Source organism: Buteo buteo, chromosome 14, assembly GCF_964188355.1.
Source record: "Buteo buteo chromosome 14, bButBut1.hap1.1, whole genome shotgun sequence".
In the NCBI taxonomy this organism is placed as follows: Eukaryota; Metazoa; Chordata; class Aves; order Accipitriformes; family Accipitridae; genus Buteo; species Buteo buteo.
The window spans coordinates 6,689,346-6,708,260 of NC_134184.1; positions in this window are offsets into that span (position 1 = coordinate 6,689,346).

Below are 18,915 nucleotides of genomic sequence, written 5' to 3' on the forward strand. Positions count from 1 at the left end.
CCGAGGGGGTTCGAGAAATCCTTCAGAGGTTGTGTTGCGGGGAGGGAGCTGCTTTTCCCAGGGGACTGCCTCTTCCATTACCCTCTCGCTCGCTCCGGCAGCCAGCCAGGGTGGAAAGGGAAGCACCAGCCTAACAGCCCCTGCAATGATTTCAAATCAGGCGACGGTCTGTTGTTTCTTCGGCAGCGAGTGGAATACGCCGAATTATGTGTTTAACAGGATGGTTCTTTGTGCACCGGTTGCCATTACGTCTGTGGTCGTTATCTTGCCGCTGCCTCTTTTTTTTCCAAGCTAATTGGAGGTTGCCCTGTGTTTACGGTGGAGCATACAGTGAGTGCTGAGGTATTTAAATACTTCAAACAAACGAAGGCAAATGTCCTGGTGAAGGTTTTCAGGTGTGGCTGGAGGCTGAGAAGACACAGGATCGGTCTGGGGGTACACTAATCTTCTACCTTCCAAAAATTGGTCCTACCTGAAGCTATTCACATCAGGCACCTTGCAACTAATTCGGCAGACTAAAGTAAATCTCATTTTGAGAAACTAAAAGTTCATACTGGACAAAACCATATTGGCTCACATGTGCGGACCTGCCTACAAAACTTGTGCTGTTTCAGACTGGCCATGCTTCCCTGGCGTGGTCCTCACTGGCTCCCAAACCATGCTGTACGTTTTGGGATGCACAAAACACAGAGTGGTTGTCAGGACGTGAAAGCAGGAGGCAGGCACTGCCAAATTCATTTTTTATTCTCATTTAAGCCAAGATTTGGACCCAGATGGCCAGAGTTTTAGAAATATAATTGAAATGAATATCACATACATTGGAAATACATTCTGTGTGTCTTACATGCATTGAGGTCAACGTTATTTGACTGAGAAGGTCACTGGCTGTATTTTAACATTTGTCCTTCCCTCTCATGGCCAACATCTCGGATACTTACAGCAACAAATGGCCATGGCTGATGAGAAGTTACCCGATTCCATGACAAAAATTAAAGCACTTTAGTCCAGTGTAATGGCAATGTCACAGCCACTGAGAATTCATGCTGCAATCCCTCTGTGTCACTCAACTCATATAAATGAGCAGTCTTGTATCAGACCCCTTCATGACTTGGTTGAGTCCAAGGGCTGGTGAGAGGTAGTTATCGGTTGCTAATAAAGTATTTGGAGTTGCAACCTGATATAGCTTAGTTGCAGAGGGATCTGGAGAGGTTCAGTCTCACTGCAAAATCCAACAGGAGCATCAAGAGAATGGAAAGTCACCTTATAATTCACCACTAACCCAGAGAATGTGGCCCTCTGCATCGCCCAAAGCTTTATATACCAAAGCCTCTCCTACCCTCCTATGGAAAAAGCGGGAATGCAGCAGTGGTCCTGGGAAGTTGTTTGCTTTTGCTTTCCTTTAAATGCAGGACTGAGCTTTCCAGCTCTGTGAACCCCAGGACCTAGAGGAGGAGGAAACTTGCCCTGTGGTGCAGATAGGCCTTCAAGGAAGGCTGATGTACTTCTTCCTCACCTTCCTCCCTTCTTCCTAGGGTGGGCCCAGGCTGCTAAATACAGAAAAGATTAATCTTGAAGGAAATAAATTATTGTAGAAATGACATTAGCTCAGCACCATCAGAAAATAATTGTTGGCCTCATTAGGCAACATCATTAATACTCAGAGATGACTGGGATATCCTGCAAAACAAAGTGGGTGGTTTGGTGCAGAAGTCTGATGAAAAATGCAATAGAAAATGCAAGGATGGGAGCTGGGGGGATTACTCACAAGAATTTCTGCTGCCAGCTTGGAGATTCCCATTTAGAAGAAAGTGAGGAGGGGAGACACTTGGGTATGTCAGCTGGTCAGAGCTTCACAGCTGAGCTGCCAGTTGTGAAGCAGCCAAGAAAAAAAGCAGGAAAAAAAAGCCAAAAAAACCCAAGAAAAAAGCTCAAAGGCACCAGCCAATGTATTGCCAATAAATGCGGGGAAATACTAAAGCCAGAACAGTAAAAGAGCGAGGAAAGAGGTGCCAAATCGAGACAAATAAGCCCATGATGCTGCAGCTGCTGCCATCACTGCCATGCAGGCAGTGGGGTTGCTAGTCGCCTGGACTGTGGGCAGAGGGGCTGGGGAGAGGGGGGCATCAGCAGGCAGGAACAAGTACAGAGGAGGGCTCCTCAGATGACTGGGAAAATGGAGATCCTCTTTTAAAAGAAGATATTACAAGTCCTTGCCTTGCTTGGCCCAGCAAAACAAAGCAGCGGTGCGATGCAGCTGCTCTCTGTACATCAGGAGAGTAATCATAGAATCATAGAATGGTTTGGGTTGGAAGGGACCTTAAAGGTCATCCCATGGGCAGGGACACCTTCCACTAGACCAGGTTGCTCAAAGCCCCATCCAACCTGGCCTTGAACACTGCCACGGATGGGGCAGCCACAACTTCTTTGGACAACCTGTTCCAGTGCCTCACCACCCTCACAGTAAAGAATTTTTTCCTAGTATCTAATCTAAAATCTAGCCTCTTTCAGTTTAAAGCCATTAATCCTTGCCCTATCATCACACGGCCTTGTAAAAAGTCCTTCTCCAGCTTTCTTGTCGGCCCCCTTTAGGTACTGGAAGGCTGCTATAAGGTCTCCCTGGAGCCTTCTCTTCTCCAGGCTGAACAACCCCAACTCTCTCAGCCTGTCTTCACAGGAGAGGTGCTCCAGTGCCCTGATCATCTTCGTGGCCCTCCTCTGGACTCGCTCCAACAGGTCCATGTCCTTCTTACGTTGGGGGCCCCAGAGCTGAACGCAGTGCTCCAGGTGGGGTCTCATGAGAGCAGAGTAGAGGGGGAGAATCCCCTCCCTCGACCTGCTGGTCACGCTGCTTTTGCTGCAGCCCAGGATACAGTTGGCTTCCTGGGCTGCAAACGCACATTGTCAGGTCATGTTGAGTTTTTCAACGACCAACACCCCTGAGTCCTTCTCCTCAGGGCTGCTCTCAATCCACTCATCACCCAGCCTGTATTTGTGCTTGGGATTGCCCCGACCCATGTGCAGGACCTGGCATTTGGCCTTGCTCAACTTCAGGTTGTTCGCACGGGCCCACCTCTCAAGTCTGTCACGGTCCCTCTGGATGGCATCCCTTCCCTTCAGCGTGTCGACTGTGCCACACAGCTTGGTGTCGTCAACAAATTTGCTGAGGGTGCGCTCCATCCCACCGTCCATGTCGCCGACAAAGATGTTAAACATTGCCCATCCCAATACTGACCCCTGAGGAACGCCACTCATCACTGGCCTTCATTTGGACATCGAGCTGTTGACCGCAACAATTTGAGTGCAACCATCTAGTCCATCCCTTATCCACTGAGTGGTCCATCTGTCAAATCCATGTCTCTCCAATTTAGTAACTGCAATGTGGAGGCTTAAGTAAGCAGTGTACAGCAATGTGGATTTCCACGCTGCAAGCCGAAGAGAAGCAACCAACATTAGTTACGCTTCAGAGTACTAGAAAGCCTCCATAACTGAGGCAGACATGAACTGCAGGCTTACAGATGCTTCCACCACCTAACTATTCTCTCGCGCTGCCAAAGTCCTGTCCCAGCACGCGCAGCACATAACTGGGGAAGCACAGACTGGGAACAGCCTGTTCTTCCAATGTTCCCAAGTGGTAGTCAGCAATCTGGAGGCGCTTCCCAGGATGACACAGTGTTAACGAGCCCAGAGTGAAAGACAGGTGGTACTGTCCTAAATAATAAAAATAAGAAAAGGTGGAGCACAAGACTCATTTGTAGTAGCTACAGTGTTAAATTAATACTTGCCCAGCCCATTTGAGCTTTTAAATGCGAGTTAAATCATTTTTCTCTGACACTTCAAAAAAAATGCATCTTTTGCCCTCATCTAGGCAAGTTTATAGAGACTAATGCACCCCTGTTCTGATGAGTTTACAGGCTAAGAAACTGCTTTTAAAACCAGCTAATTACTATGAATACCATCAGCAAATTTCTCAATACCATTAATGCATGTTGTCTGATCTCTAACCTATTGCACTCAGAGATGTCACTGCAACCCTGTAAAGACTCCATTGCAAGTTTGGCTTTAAATGGCTTTTAATGTGATTTCAACATGATTTCAATAACTGTCATTGTATGTTTTCCCTATCAGAACACCAAAATGGCTTCATGGTGGAAAAGACATAGAGTATCATACCCATCCTGAGAAAGGGGCAACGCCTGAGCACTAAGGTGGGTGGTAATGAGACAGTGCCAGCCTTTGTACTACCCAGTAGGAGTCTATCTTGCAGCAGATTTCAGAATGTGAAGCATTTCATGGGTTTCACCAAAAATTGTTACAGTTGTCCGCATTATTGCTCTACTTTCTCAATTTGAGCCTGCTTCATTCCTAATGGCCACCCCAGTCTTATGTGTGGCAAGTAGCTGGTCTTGTTCGACAACATCCAGTAAGCAGCACGAGGACAGTGAACATTTTCAGTGTGACATAATGCTTGTGGGTGTTTCATAAGAATGGATTTTCAGGACACACTTGACGGAAGAGAGGGGTAGAAGGGCAGTACAAACACTATCTGGTAAGAGACACAGTGATGTGTGTGGAAGAAAACAATAAAGGGACTAGTAAGGCTAGTACTGCTGGGATGAAGAGCATGAAGAGGAATATGGCAAGGGAAAAAAAAGCCTGAGATACAGGAAGGTCAGGATGAGAAGTTTCCACTGAGTTTTGTTAGAAGTTGGGGTCAAAGGAAAAGCCTTGCTGAAGGGCATGAAATGATCTGTCCAAGGAGAGGGCTTCTTTCTTTTTTTAACAGCAGCAGTGTTCAGATAGAACTGGAGGGCGTAATGTAGGTGTCAAAGAATAATGAAGAACTCGAGGGATTTTAAGACTGTGGATAAATACCTTGGCTATCAGAAGGAATCTTAAGTGCAGTGTTGGAAAAGAGAAACAATCAAACATGGAGACAGCACAGGTATGGCAGGAGGCAGAGAGGGAAAATGAAGAGTGTCTCCACGACTCTGTGTCCGAATAAAGAAATGGAAACAGAGTATTTTCAACAAAAAGGGAGCAAGTGGCATAGTGGGAAAAAAGATTGCAGGTGGGGGTTGGTTATGTTACCTGTGAACTGCTGTGCAATATAGTGTAGCATTTCAGTGGAGTGGGGAAGCATAGGGGACTGAAAAGAGAGAAGGTCCTTGCATCCTTAGTGGTGGCTGGATCCACGGAAATGGAAGGCGTCTCTCAGCAGCAGCATCTTCAGGATGCAACAAGGAATCTTGTAGAGATCACTGACTATACCGACTAGAGGTGGGATTCAGCTGCCTAAATTTAGGCAATTGGAGTAACCTCCATCCAGCTGCCTCTCCCAGTATCCAGCAACACTAGTCATATCTGCCAGCACTATGAACATATCTCAGATACCTTATGGCAAGCTCAGAGGACACTAGGTGTTTATGTCTCTGCAGTGACATCTCAGTCATGATCTTTGACCGCAGTGGAGACCTGAAACACCCAGCCTACATTAGACATCAACACTGTAGACTTTTAAATTTGAATGCCCATGATCTGGAGCTGAATTTCACGTTAGACAGTTGTAGTTAGCTGAGATGAAGGGAGCCAACAGGGCTACCTTCTACATGTAGAATTGTAAAGATGATTGCCTTCAAATCTTCTTTAAAAATGTGAAATTGGATGAAAAAGGATAAACATATTCAATTTTTTTTGGGAGAAAAACAGAGACCAGTTTGGGATTGGATTGATGTTTGGCCAACCTGTTCCCTTTCATCTCTAACTCATAATATTGTTATCTGAAACCAACTATAATGTATGCCTTTTCAAATCCTGATTTATGAATTTCACAGTTTGAAGCAAGTATGACAACTCTGGCATGTACGCATAAATGAGATACTGTAAGATTTGCAGTCTGTGGGGCTTTTTGTTAGAGAACTGTTGATTTCAGTGCAATTCCTATTTGATAGATATCTAGAGTATAGATGTTAAGTGGCAACTTGATTGTTTTCTCTCTCCTGGTGAACTGGTTCAGGTGATGCCCCAGTTGTCTTGAGCTTTCACTGCCTATGATGAAGCCAGTTGACTGAATCTAGATAGGGACGTATCTTCTTGCCCTCTCATGTCACACACATGCTCTGTGCCCTTACAAGTGACAGAAAAAGGGGGCACCCAAAGTACCTTCCACTGATCGAACACAGTGTCTAGATACTTGCAATGCCATGGCTTACTGCAGAACATTGCTGGCTTCTTACTCAGATCCCTGGGCACTGACAACACCACCTATCATCCATCAGCATTTCCTTGTTTCTCCTCTAAATTGCCTATCTTCTTACAAGCAAGAGTGCAAAAAAGCAAGAAGGAAATAAAGCATGGAAAACAGGAACAAGGAATGTGATAAAAAATACAGGAACATAGGACAGGTAGGGACCTGTCATTCAGTTCAGTCATCTGCTATTCCAAGCGCAGAGGCCGCATAATCTATTTCATAAGCTCACAGAGCTCCATCTCAAGTGCTGTTAGCATTTTGCCCACCCTCTTCCAAATAAAAGGTTGATCCAAACCCTCTGCCTTCTGACAGCAGAGAACCCCCTTTCCCAGGCAAAGTTTACCCATGGCCAGTTTATATCTATTTGTTCTTTTGCCAACATTCTCTTTAGGTGAAGCAACCCTGCTCTGTAAATATGTCAGAGGGGTAAACATCAACAGTGGAGATCAATCATGTCTTATTATAAGCAGCTAATTAAGCCAGTCTCTTCTAGATCCTTATATGAGAACAGACTCACTTTTCCTACTAATGATTCTCTGTGTGGGATTGAATTTTCATGATTGCTATGCCTAAAACTGTACATTCAAAATGAGGTGTTACCAGAGTCCTGTCCAGCGGTACAGATACTTTTTTTCCCCCACTGCTGGAAATACCTTGGCTTACTCGACCGTGTTAGTGGGTGTGTTGGAATCAGAATCCGCAGCCAACCTAAAGATGTAGAAAACCTGTAGCTTAAATCATCTGCAAGTCTTTCTTATACAGGGTTCTCCTACAAAAGCAGGATTTGCAAGTATGGCTCCTGGAGAAGCTCTTTTTTTGCCTTATTTTGACTGTCTTCCTCCTGGATGTGCCTCCATTACCAGGTCCCACGAAGCACCCATAATTTAGCTGAAGGGAGTTTGCCTGCAATCTAGTGAAGAGACAACTACGAAGGCAGATGAGACATGTTATGAAACATGTCACACCTGCTGTATCATCAGCAAATGTTTCTGAAACTGAAGAGTCATCTGCTTTACACCATGTGAGAGTCAGGATAACTTACAAGAAAAGCTGGTGTCTTATTAAAGACCTATAAATGTTACAGATAAATATTCTGTCCTTACTGTGATTTCCTTACTCCACACTTGACTCATCTTATTAATTATGAAAAAAATGGAGGAAGCCCTTCATATAGGTGGAACTTAGAATAGTGCCTCTTTTCTTAAGAGCAGTCCTGTCATTTCACACCTCCTCAGTGAGTGACCCTTAAAACTCTAATGAAAATCCTGAATATATATAGAGGCAGGCCATGGACTTGAGGTACAGTCAAAGCAAAGTCATAGAAATCCATTACGCAAAGAGGCAAATTATGGTTTTTTTCTGCTTCTCAGTAGCAGCATCTTGAACTAAAAGGGAAAGATAACCCAGCTAAAAATACAGAAAGCTTAGCAAAACAGAGGGTAGCGAAACTGCCCTTTGTAATAAAACACATCTTACAGACATTGGTCATGCAAAACTAAAGACTAGATGAAAAATGCTTATAGGTTTTTTCTATATCAAGAGACATACATTTCTTCATTTACAAATATATGGTTTGACAACACAACAAACCACTTACCTTACACTCTTGTTGGTGGAGTGGTGGAGGTCACTGTCCTGGATAATACTGCATTCCCCTGAGCTCTGTAAGTGAAATTAAGAGTGTTAAAGGACTTCACATAAATACATTTGGAAAAATAGCTAGATTTCGTCAAGATGCGGAAACATGCAAGGAAGATTTTAATGTTCTTAAGGATCACTATCCTCAGTAAAATAGAAACTTAGGGATATTCTGACTAAAAGACATAGTTTGGGCTAGCAAAACCTGTAATGCTGCCATTCACAAAGCTAAGGTAGGTGTCTCACTATAATTTTCTTGCCACCTGTCCTCCACAATACCAGAATTTTTTTCCCTTCATCTCAGATGATATCTTATCAAAGAGAAGTGGAATGAATGGGCCAACCTAGTTTTTTATTTAGATGGTGTGCATCAAATGAAATGGAATTTCCTCGCTGGATAATGAGCGTAAGGGAATGTGTTAGAGCATAGTTACAAATAGCTGCAGGTCACCTTTAATTTGGGCATATATGGACTTTTCACGCTCCTTTTTATAACTGTAAAATTGTCCTGACATAACTTATTTGTACTGAAAACACATGAGAGAAATACAGTAGCATATAGCTGGCCTGGCTCTTAGTGAAACATGTATAAAAACTGAAGTAAAATTTCCATCACTGATCATATAACAGGCTGCACACCTTGATCAGAAAAAAACACTAACAAAAATGCATCGCAGCAGCACAAACATCCTATCTGCATCCTCACGCGCAGGAGTCACTGGGCTTCACGCACCATTTGTATTAAAGCAGCGTGTAGGCTCCTGGGCCAGGTTCCTGGATCTCCTGGTGTTCTCTCCTGTTGCTGTAGCATTCATCACCTATGTGTCCCCAAAGGCTTTGTAAAAGGGAATCAGCTGAGCCTCCCTACACACTCGTCAGCTGTAAAAGTTAATGACCCCCTTCCGATGGCATTTCCACAGCCAGGCACGTGCTGGTAGATACAAAGGTGAGGGACAAAGCCAGCAGTTATGACTCTGAGCAGCCTCTGACCCTCCCTGGCCCATAAGGAACAACCTACTAATGGCAATATTGTACTTCGTTTCCTCTGTTGGCTTCAGCTTTCTCTTTTTTAATTCCTTGTGGCTCAGAAAAAAAATGCTGCGAGTCCTGAACTGGGGGGCTATTGCTTTGACCTCCACGATTCCCAGGTATGGAAAATATGGACGTGTAAAGAGAAGATAAATTAGAATATAGTTTCAAGTGACAAAAAATTCCCACGGATCTTTACAAAAATGTGGTCAGTCACAGACCAGGAGGAGGGAGTAACTTTTATAATCTGCTGTTCACAAAAAGAGAATGCTGCCTGGGAGACATGCACTAGCCAGCCCTGGTAAACATTCTCCACTCTTCCCAGCTGGGGAGGTGTTAATTTTCAATGGATAAACAAAAGTTTCATCTCCCTGTATTTGACTATTTGCTATAATAAGAAGTGAATTATTTGGCTTCTCAGTGTATTTTTTTTTTTTTAATGCTTAGCGTATATATGTTTTCTGGTGAATTTGCATGAGACAGTACAGAAGTGGATTCTACCTGACACAAGTTGTCAAACTGCAACCCATGAACATTAAAAATACATTCTCCCAAGGGTATGCACTTTATGCTCCTAATTGTCAAAATATTTGACCTGTGACACTTTATTAGTAAATATCTGAGCACCTCTATATACCCTATGAAATTCCAGCTCCTTCGTAGTTTGCCTCCACAGCTAACCTCTAAAAAGGTGGAACAGATTATTCTTCCTATAGGTTTCATTTAAACCAAAGGGATAATGGTTTAGGACAGAGGACAGAGGAAGAGGGATAGAGGAATTTAGCTGGACTATGGCTGAATATGGAGTAGTTTGACTTCCATGAAATGAATAGCCACCATTCAGGCACAGATTTCATGGTACAATTGACTACATTAAGGTTAGATGACATCTCACCAGTTTTTCTGAGCATTACAAACCCTTGACCGTGGCATCCTAAAGTATTCGAGTTTCTCCCTTTCCAAACACTGATAACACCATCACTTAGCACAGTAACAGGCAAACCAAAATTGCCACACTGGATCTGCCCTGAGCAGGATCACCCTGTCCAGCAGCACATCTCTGACAACAGCAGGCACTCAAAACCCCAGAGACACGTGTACAAACCCCCAGTGGGCAAATACAGAATAAAGTCCCTTGCATTAAGTCTCATTCCCTCCTTTCATAGTTAGAGATTGGCTTAAGACCCAAAGCATAACATTTCAGTTAATTAAGAATTTAAAAAAGTGGAAGTGCAAGCTCTGGATAACCTTTGTATTTCTTGGAGAACACCCAGCACACAGACACATGGGGTGGGCTGATCCCCAGGCCGCTCGTATGAGGGAAGGTCTTTCCATTTATTGTCCACGGGCTCAGGATCGGCTTCGACACTCATATTTTGGCTGTATAGAGCAGGACTCAGGCCAGCGTGCAGGCAAGGGGACAGACTGCCAGCCATGCTCTGCCTCTGGGTGTGCGCTTGTGAGAGTGCCTCTATTTGGAGGTGTGTTGTAAGTGTTCATTAACGCAGCTGACCAATGATTTAAGGAGGCGTAAGTGATGGAAAAGGGAAATTTATTAGTATGTACATATTCAAATCCCTTCTCTCAGTTGGATTTATAATCAGAAGTGCCTGGACAACTACTGTGGTTTCATTCATCTATGCAAGGTATTTACAGTATATTTACAGTAGCCATTTATAGTTCATGAGCTTTTTTTCTTTGCAAACTTTAATTTAATAACTCCTAATATCCTCAGTCGCTTTCACACACAGTGTGCTTACTGAACTAAAGCCTTCTATTTCCTTCTGAATAGAAACCACTCCTGCCCAGACCTTGTGCAGCTAGGGATTTGAGTGCAGTAGACAATTTCAAAGACTGCTCTTTCTATTTAACAATCAGTGCATTAGGCTAAAATATTCACACAGATGCACTAGCAATTGAAAGGGTGTGCGGTGTAGTGACAAGGTCCTTCTGTTACCTGGAACTGCAGAATGATGAATGAGCATTAGTGGAATATTCTTTTGGCCTTTAGGTTTACCTTGATCTTCTCACAGAATGCAAATTGACATTATACCCACATTTCTATAGTATTTATTACTGTGGTCATGATGTGAGGGCTTTTTTCAATACGAGTAGTGTAAAAGGGGAAACATATTACTGCAAAGAAGCATTATTGTGCTGGGAATGTATAAACAGCTGAGAAGAATAGAGCGACATGCTCATAATGGAAACTGAAAGCTCTTCATTTTGTCCTGATTGTCTACCCTTCCTTTTTAAACAACCTTCCTTTTTCCTAGCTATCAATACAAAGTTCTTTTTGGTAAAATGAAGTGCATTCATGCCGCCTGAAAGAAGCTTTTAAAGTTGATCTGTGCCCACACAAAAGGGAGGCAGTGTTTGAGCACATCAAGTTGAGGAAGCAAACTTGGTCAATGTTCATTACTCATGGCTTGACACTCTGAGCCTCCATATCATTTTGTAAAGAATCAGATAAACTTTCCTCGTGATAAACAACTGAAATAATTTTTCTTAGCTGTCAAGTCCTTTTCTCCCATTTCTAGCCTGTTCTCACACTCTTCCCAGCTCGTAAAAGCAACTGAGCGCAGCTCTTTGGACTGATAAATGGGCTCCTTTCAATTGGTGGCAGGCTTCAGGAAAAAGAGATAATCCTGGATAATGTGGACACAGTTTTCATTTCATGTCACCCAATTAAACTGCAATTATCCGGAGTGCAACAGCAGAAAAACTGGAAAGAATGGTTGGAGAATGAGGAGCCCTGGCTCCCTGGGACTCTTTATACTACACACATTAGCCTAGATTTGTTCTATTCTGATAATAAAGTGCCAGTCTAAGCACTTAGCAGCACACAGTGAGAGACAGACCAGCTGCAACCTGTAGCTCAGAATGAAATACTATTGCAAGTGCGCTGGGAAATATCAGTTCGATCCAGAGTAACTTTCTGGGAGATTATTTGCATCAGGAATCCAAAGCCCTGCGCCGTGGTTAATTACATCCAGAGCAATATGGTCAGGAGGTGTTCTGAACAATGCGGCGAGGTTCAGATTACAGGTAAAACAAGGACAAAAAAAAGCCTTTTCTTAACATGACTCACAGTAGCACTGCAAGCCAAAATAAAGCAGATATCAACCATTTTATTATGAAGGCAAACTGCACTAACGTATCTTATCTCTTCAACATTTTGGCTGAGATCTAGGGCAGGATGAATTTAATATGTTAATATGTCTTATTAAGTTACCGCTCTCGCAGTAAAATAAACTGGATAATCTAACAGATCTGTTTTATCTCTAATTACCATGGTCCTGGTAAACTGCAATTAAATAAACAGATGGAATTTTTAAGCTTGTGGCCTGGTGCATGGGAACATTTTAGTAATTGGAATGCATGTATTTGTTATTATTGCTTTATTTCATTTACCCAGTGCTGTGAGTGCATGGCGGCTGTGCTGTAGGCATGGGCTGTAAGTACAAGGGTGACATCTAAAGTGTTTCCTACAACTAAAAAGCTTTGTTCCTGGAACTCTTTGCCCTCATTTTTTTTTTAATTTAATTTACTCCTACATGAACGACCAGGCAGGGCTATCCCAGGCTGTGAGAAAAGTTAGGCAATTTGGCCTACATTCCCTTTCCTGAGAGGTAAGATGGGCTTTAGGGCGTTACATTACAACACGTTACGAACATACGGAGAATTACTTTTGCTTGGCGTCCCTTCACACGCTGGGAAGCGGCAGCAAAATGGAGAACCGCCATCCTCCGTGCAAAGGGGACAACAGGGACACAGGAATTCCCAGTCAGCCTCAGAGCACTCCACCACCACCATGACCGTGGGAGATTCCTAGGTATCACGTAAGCTTTCCTCAGGCACCAGACTTCATGGTTTTGTGTGAGTTGATATCAAGTGATAAACTATTTTTGCAATATTTTTTGTTAGCAAGTCACATAACAGAAAAGCGTGTGACACTTTCACGGCAAAGACAAAGCAAAATGTAAAACTGGGCAGCGATGAAGCACACGATTCCCGAATGAAGCACAGCTGCTTCATAAGCAGGTAGTTTTCAGACTGGAAACATTCTGTTTTACCTGAATTTTTCAGTTTGGCCTTATATCCAGGTATTTTTCAAATGGAAAAATGCATTTCCCCATCCCACCTGGGAAAACCCCAGGTGCAGAAAGATTTGGATTCTTCAGAGATGTTAATAAAATTGGGATTTCCCTGTTTCCAAAATAATACCATGCCTCCCACGCTCTTTATTCCATCCCTTCGCATTCCTACCTGAAGCAGGTTCTGGGCTGCTTTGAAGATTGCTTTTCTGTTTAAAACTTGAAAGTTACCTTGTTCCTCGTGGAGCCTATTTAAATAGCAAAAAGCTGTGCCTTGATGCAAGCAGGAGCTGCAGAGTGGGAAGAGGGGCTGCAGCAGGGGTATGGGCACCCACACCCGCAGCTGATGTTAATGGAGCCGTTCGGTTCCTCTGCAAAAGGGGGGGATTTACACCAACAGACACAGACATTTTAAAGTGTGGCAACTTCCTTTTAACTGTTTTCTGGTCTCAAGGAGCCCTTAAGCAGCTGTCCTGTGAAGAAGGCCAGTCAAAAGAGTCCTAACTGGTAGTTTACTGGCAGCAACAGAGGTAGCATGATTTTATGGAATAAATGCGTTTTCCTTTTGGAAGCTTCCCCACAGGGACAAGGTCAGTTCGCCAGTCATTTGCTCCTCTGAGAAGCTGAATTAGAAGCTGATACCCTTTTCCAAAGCCAATCCTAACATTTCAAAGCTGAGCGGAACTGAAGAAGTGAGGGGAACCTACAGGACGTGCCAAAGACTGAAATGCATACGTAGGTAAAGGAAGGTGATTGTATTTGATTTAGGGAACACAGGTTGGGCAACAAAGCAAAATAAATCACTCTCTGATGGTTTTAGGAAGAAGAAGGTCAAGTGTTCGAGCAATGTTAATCACTTGTCATGCCTAAGATCTATCCTGACGAGAATGTCAAGACATTGATCTTACTAAGTGACATTTATCTATGTAAAAACAGAAATTAGGTCCTGTGTATAACACAGTACAGTACGTTAGTCTGTTAGCAGAGTGCACAGAGTGTATGGAGTGTATTATCATGCATTAACAGCATATAGTGCAATGGAATGGGGAATGACGTTGCATAGTCTCGTTACGCTGATTACGCCAGGCAGCGTGCACACGTTAAGAGCAGGTCCCTTCCCAAGCAGACCTGCAGTCCAAAGAGACGAGGGAGACAAACTTGCGCACAACACCTTGACTTGCCGGGCACAGAACCCAGGCTCTCCAGCTCTTAGCTCAGTTACCTCCCAGGAACTAGGCAGCGCTGGGTAGGAGATCTGCATATCAGTCACATAACTGTTTTATCATCTATTTCCTTATCTTAGAAATACAATAAGAATGTAAGAATATCCAAGCCAGGTGCTGACTTCATTTACAGCTAGGGAGAAGCGGGAGTCACACCTTCATAGGTGTCTCTATTTCCTCATTTCTTTCTTCAAAGAGAAATGCTATCATGTACTAATCTTTAGGAGAGGTTACTAGATGATATTTGTAAATCCCTTTAAAAATATAGGTATACTATATAAATATATATGTAAAGGATGCTTTAAAACATCACTGTGAATGATTTTGCATTCCAGTGTGGAAAAGGCACAGTCATGCATTGTAAGAGACTGGATTTTAAAGGACTGTAATCTCTGTGCAATCCTTCTCTCCATTTCTACCTACTTGCAACTTGTTAGGAAGAAAAAGAAACTCTGGGACGACTGCAGTTTACCTCCTGGTCTCCTGTGCCCCATAAAGTTGTTCTGGCAGGAGAAACACGAACTCCTGAGGATATAGCTTCGCTAAAATATCAACGCGTACTTTCCGTAAGAACTTCGTCAGCTGATGGCGTTTTACTTGCCTACCAGCAGTCATTGTTTCCCACAGAAAGGCGCAGTGTCAGATGATTTCACCCCCCCCCTACTTTCTCTTTGGTTGCACAGTGGCCAGAAACAGGAATTAGAGACCCCCAAACCACGCGGAGGCCAGGGCTCTGAATGGAGCAGCTCTGTCTGAATCTCATGCTAATGAGATGAGGAAGGGAGGCAATGTTGAACTCCAACCCTGGGCTGCCAAGCAGCTCGCCCCTGTCTCTGCGGAGGGCAGAGCCAGCTGGGGACACGGAGGGTCCCGGGGTACGGAGGGGAGAAGGATGCTCCTCAGCTGGCAGGAAAGGGAGCGAGACTTTCGCTTATCTTAATAGCTCCTTTTGTTCAGGAATCACAGTAGCAGCCCTTATTTGCAAACTTGAATCAGTATAATGCACTTGGAGCTCTTGCACAGGTGCTGGGCGCTAGTGGGTTTTCTCCGTGCCTGCACAATGACTGCTTTTTTTTTTGCTTTTTTTTTTTTTTTTTTTCCAGGGCTGCAGGAAGGAACTGGAAAGACTCATTCAGACAAAAGTGCTGGCTGCACAGTTGGGCAAAGTGCTGACTGGCTTTTGTTGCTGTGTACGTGGTGCCATCCGTGAGCCGGGCGATGATGACCTAGAAGGTGATCTGACAACAAATGTTTCTTTTGGAGAATGTGTCAACTGCTGTAGAAGCTCACACATTCGTAATGAGACTAACTGGTTCCAGCAGATAATTGCCTGGCAGTCTCTACTGATAGCTGGGCTGATAAACAGTCTATTTTCTTCCCTTCCTTCAAAAACTTAACAAGGGAGGCAAAAACAGGGCCTTGAGCATCTGCAGGGATGAAGTAAAACAAGACCAATTCATAGTAAGACAGAGAACTTAGAAAAGTAGATGCACTCTCGTTGAGCCATTTTTCTGAGAAGTTACACTGGGTGAGGAGCTGTCTTACTGAATTTAAATGGGTTTATACCACCTCGATGCAACTTTGCTGACTTGCTTTCTTTGAGAACCTGGCATTGGACTGTTTCAGTCTTCGGTAAAGGTTGCCTGCCGAATATGATGTTTTCTTTCTTTCTTTTTTTTTTTTCTTTTTTTTCTCCAGTCATGTTTACAGCTTGCCCAAATCCACAAGCAGAGGTGATTGATGTTGCCGTATGGTGGCTATTGGATGTAATGCTGTCCAGTTTGTGGAAAACATCCTTTTCTTCTTAAACCTCTGCTGCCCTCCAAATTCACTAGATGCTGAGGGACTGTGAAACTTAGTAGGCTGAACGTCTGAAGAAAGACTTATGAAATGCGTGTAAAGTACTATCCTCTTCAAATGGGCCAGGATGCTTGTGGATTAACAGCTTGAGGGACCTTAGAGCATGTGGCTTTGTAATATACTGCTGCTTCTACACAGGCTTTTTTGTATCTTTCTGTGTTAACCTCTGCTGCAACTTAGGAGATGGAACAGTCCATCACATGTGATTCAGGATGAAATTAATTAGCCCACCATTAGAATACTTGAAACTAAGTCTACCCTCATACACAAATATATTCCCTCTTGTTAAGATTTCTAAAAAGGTAGAAAGATGCTCAGGGCAAAAGAAATCCTCACTGTTAAAGCTCATCTTTTTCCAATAAATAAGGAAGAATGATCCAGTATGTCCTTAAGTGTTTTGCTGTCTGCTTTGTTGTGATTAGTAACCTTCTTCCGGTGTAAGATGTTTCTCTCTTCGTGCATCAGGCTGTCATCGTAATAACAATTCTCAAACATCTCTATTGTGGTAAATTCATATACCGTTGATCAGTATCGAGCACCTGTTGTGCTACAAATATATACATAAATGTATTTGCTGGTGTTACCCACTATGGATTATACATCTTTTACTTAATTATTTTAAGTTATAGTGTTACTATTTACTTGTAATACAGGTTATTGAAAGACCCATTTTTTTTCTCTCTGGAACCATTAATGAAACCGTCATTTCCATTAAATTTTGTTCCATCAGATTTTACTCCTTGAAAAAATGTCAGCAAGCTAACCATGTTCTTATTAGAGAAACCAGAAAGCCAAATACATTTCCTCATTCTTAGTGTAAATGTGGGAGGTAATATAGTGATTCATAACTTTTCCAAATCAAGCTATAATATTTAGTTACAAGAAAAGTAACCAAAAAATAACTCTGTTAAAGGAAGGTATTTGGGGAGGGTGGGAGATGTTCTTCCTATTTTCTTTGCAAGAAAGATGGGAATGTAAGGTACTCAGCCAGGTGACCCATGGTGGCTTTAGTCTGTAGCTTATAATTTTTAACTCTCTCAGGATCTAGAAGACCAAATTCAATTCTCTTTCCTGCATAAAGATTTGAGACAGCACCTTTCACAAAGATACCTTAGTACTTGAATTTATGAAATATGGAGTAGGTTTCTTACTCTCTCCAATGGATCCCTTCTTCAAAATCATCTAAATAATTGTATGAGAACTGGAGCAAGACATGGACCCCCAATGGCCTTTCTTCATCTGAGCTGGGAGGCACTCTGGGTGGGATCTCCCTTCCAACTCCCTCCAGAGTGACTCAGCTGGAAAAAAGCTTAACCAGTCATCAAGCGTGCAAGTAAGGAGGAGTCTATGATGGGTGAATTAGTGGGGATCTGGCAATCAAAAAACCAATAACTTTTACAGACTTAATTAGGATCCTGTTATGATGCTGGAATGTAGAGGACTATCTACCAGTGGATTTTACATTCATCTCCCCGCAAACCCCGAGACCACAGTGGTGCATCGTCCTGCCTTTAGCGTCGAACTGAATGGTGTCCAGCAAAGCATCCATCCCGCCCGCTACCTTACAGCACCGTAGGCAGCAGCAGCTGCAGGATGCTCTGCACATAGCTGTGGTATAGATGGGAAGGAATGGTAACTAGGGTTGCTGCTGCTGGTTTTATTTTGGCTCGTTCTCAGGTGCCTTGCTATTCTTTAGCTTTTGAATTAGGATGATGTTAAGAGGATCAAGCGCTATGCTAAACACTCCGCTACAAGGTTTATGAGAAAAGGCTGTCAGTCTTGAGAGAGTCACCCAGAATCACAGAGAACTGGCAACAAATTTCGTGGGTAGTCAACAAGTTCATGGGCTGAAGAAGTGAGTTGTTCCTAATCCTCCGTGACTCTGGGCGACTGGTTTTCTGTAGGCAGACCACGCTGTATCCGTGGGAAGGCAACTGGGCATCTACTTTGGGTGTGCACCCACGAAGGCTGTCTAATGCACACCCAGCGCCGTGCACAACCCTGCTCTCCCGGGAGTCTCTAGCACCCATGGTTAAATCCATATGCTTGAGCTGTCAGGCAGATGCATCACCCCCGTATGACCCTGGCTTTTTGTGAAGCAGGAGAAGGAAGCTTGTTTGGATGAGCGTATCGGAAGCAGAGGAGCTCAAGTGCTGGTTGTCATTAACATACCACGCTGAAAACACGCACTGCCTCAGCCTGAAGCCCTCCAAGAGAGCAGGTCTGTCACGGTGGTCGGTAGCTCCCTTTCTCTGAGGTCATTCCCTGGGTCTCACGCTGACTTCCTGCATGACTTCAGTCGCGAAGTGTCTGCATCATTTCCTAAAACCGTTCTGGGGGGCTTTTGAAAATACAAAACTCGACAGCTCATGCAAGGCCAAATTCAAAGCCCTTTAAGATGAGTGAAAATCTTCCTACCACCACTGGTTGCCGAGACAGGAGTGGTCCCTCTCCCAGTTCAGAGGTCTCGCCTCCTTGCTCCGGAGGGTGGTTCTAATTAGCTCGTGCCCCATCACCTAGCCTCGAGCTGAATCCTGTTTCATCCCAGCCTTGTCAGAGCACTGCCTAATTTTGTTTGCCCCAGACTTCCAGCTGTCTCACGTGCGAGCGCTCGCCGTCAGCTCCGCTCCCCTGTTGTTGACTGCCGGCGTGCGGGGCGGCGCGCTGCAGATGGAGTTCCTCGGGAGATTAATGATGTGCTGAACAATGCCTTGTAGTTGATACCCTCTTGAACTCTGACACCTGACACTGGACACCTTCGGCTGTAAGAGTCAAGGGTTGAGCAAGTAAGCAAAGGCTGGATAGATGCTACCGATTTCCC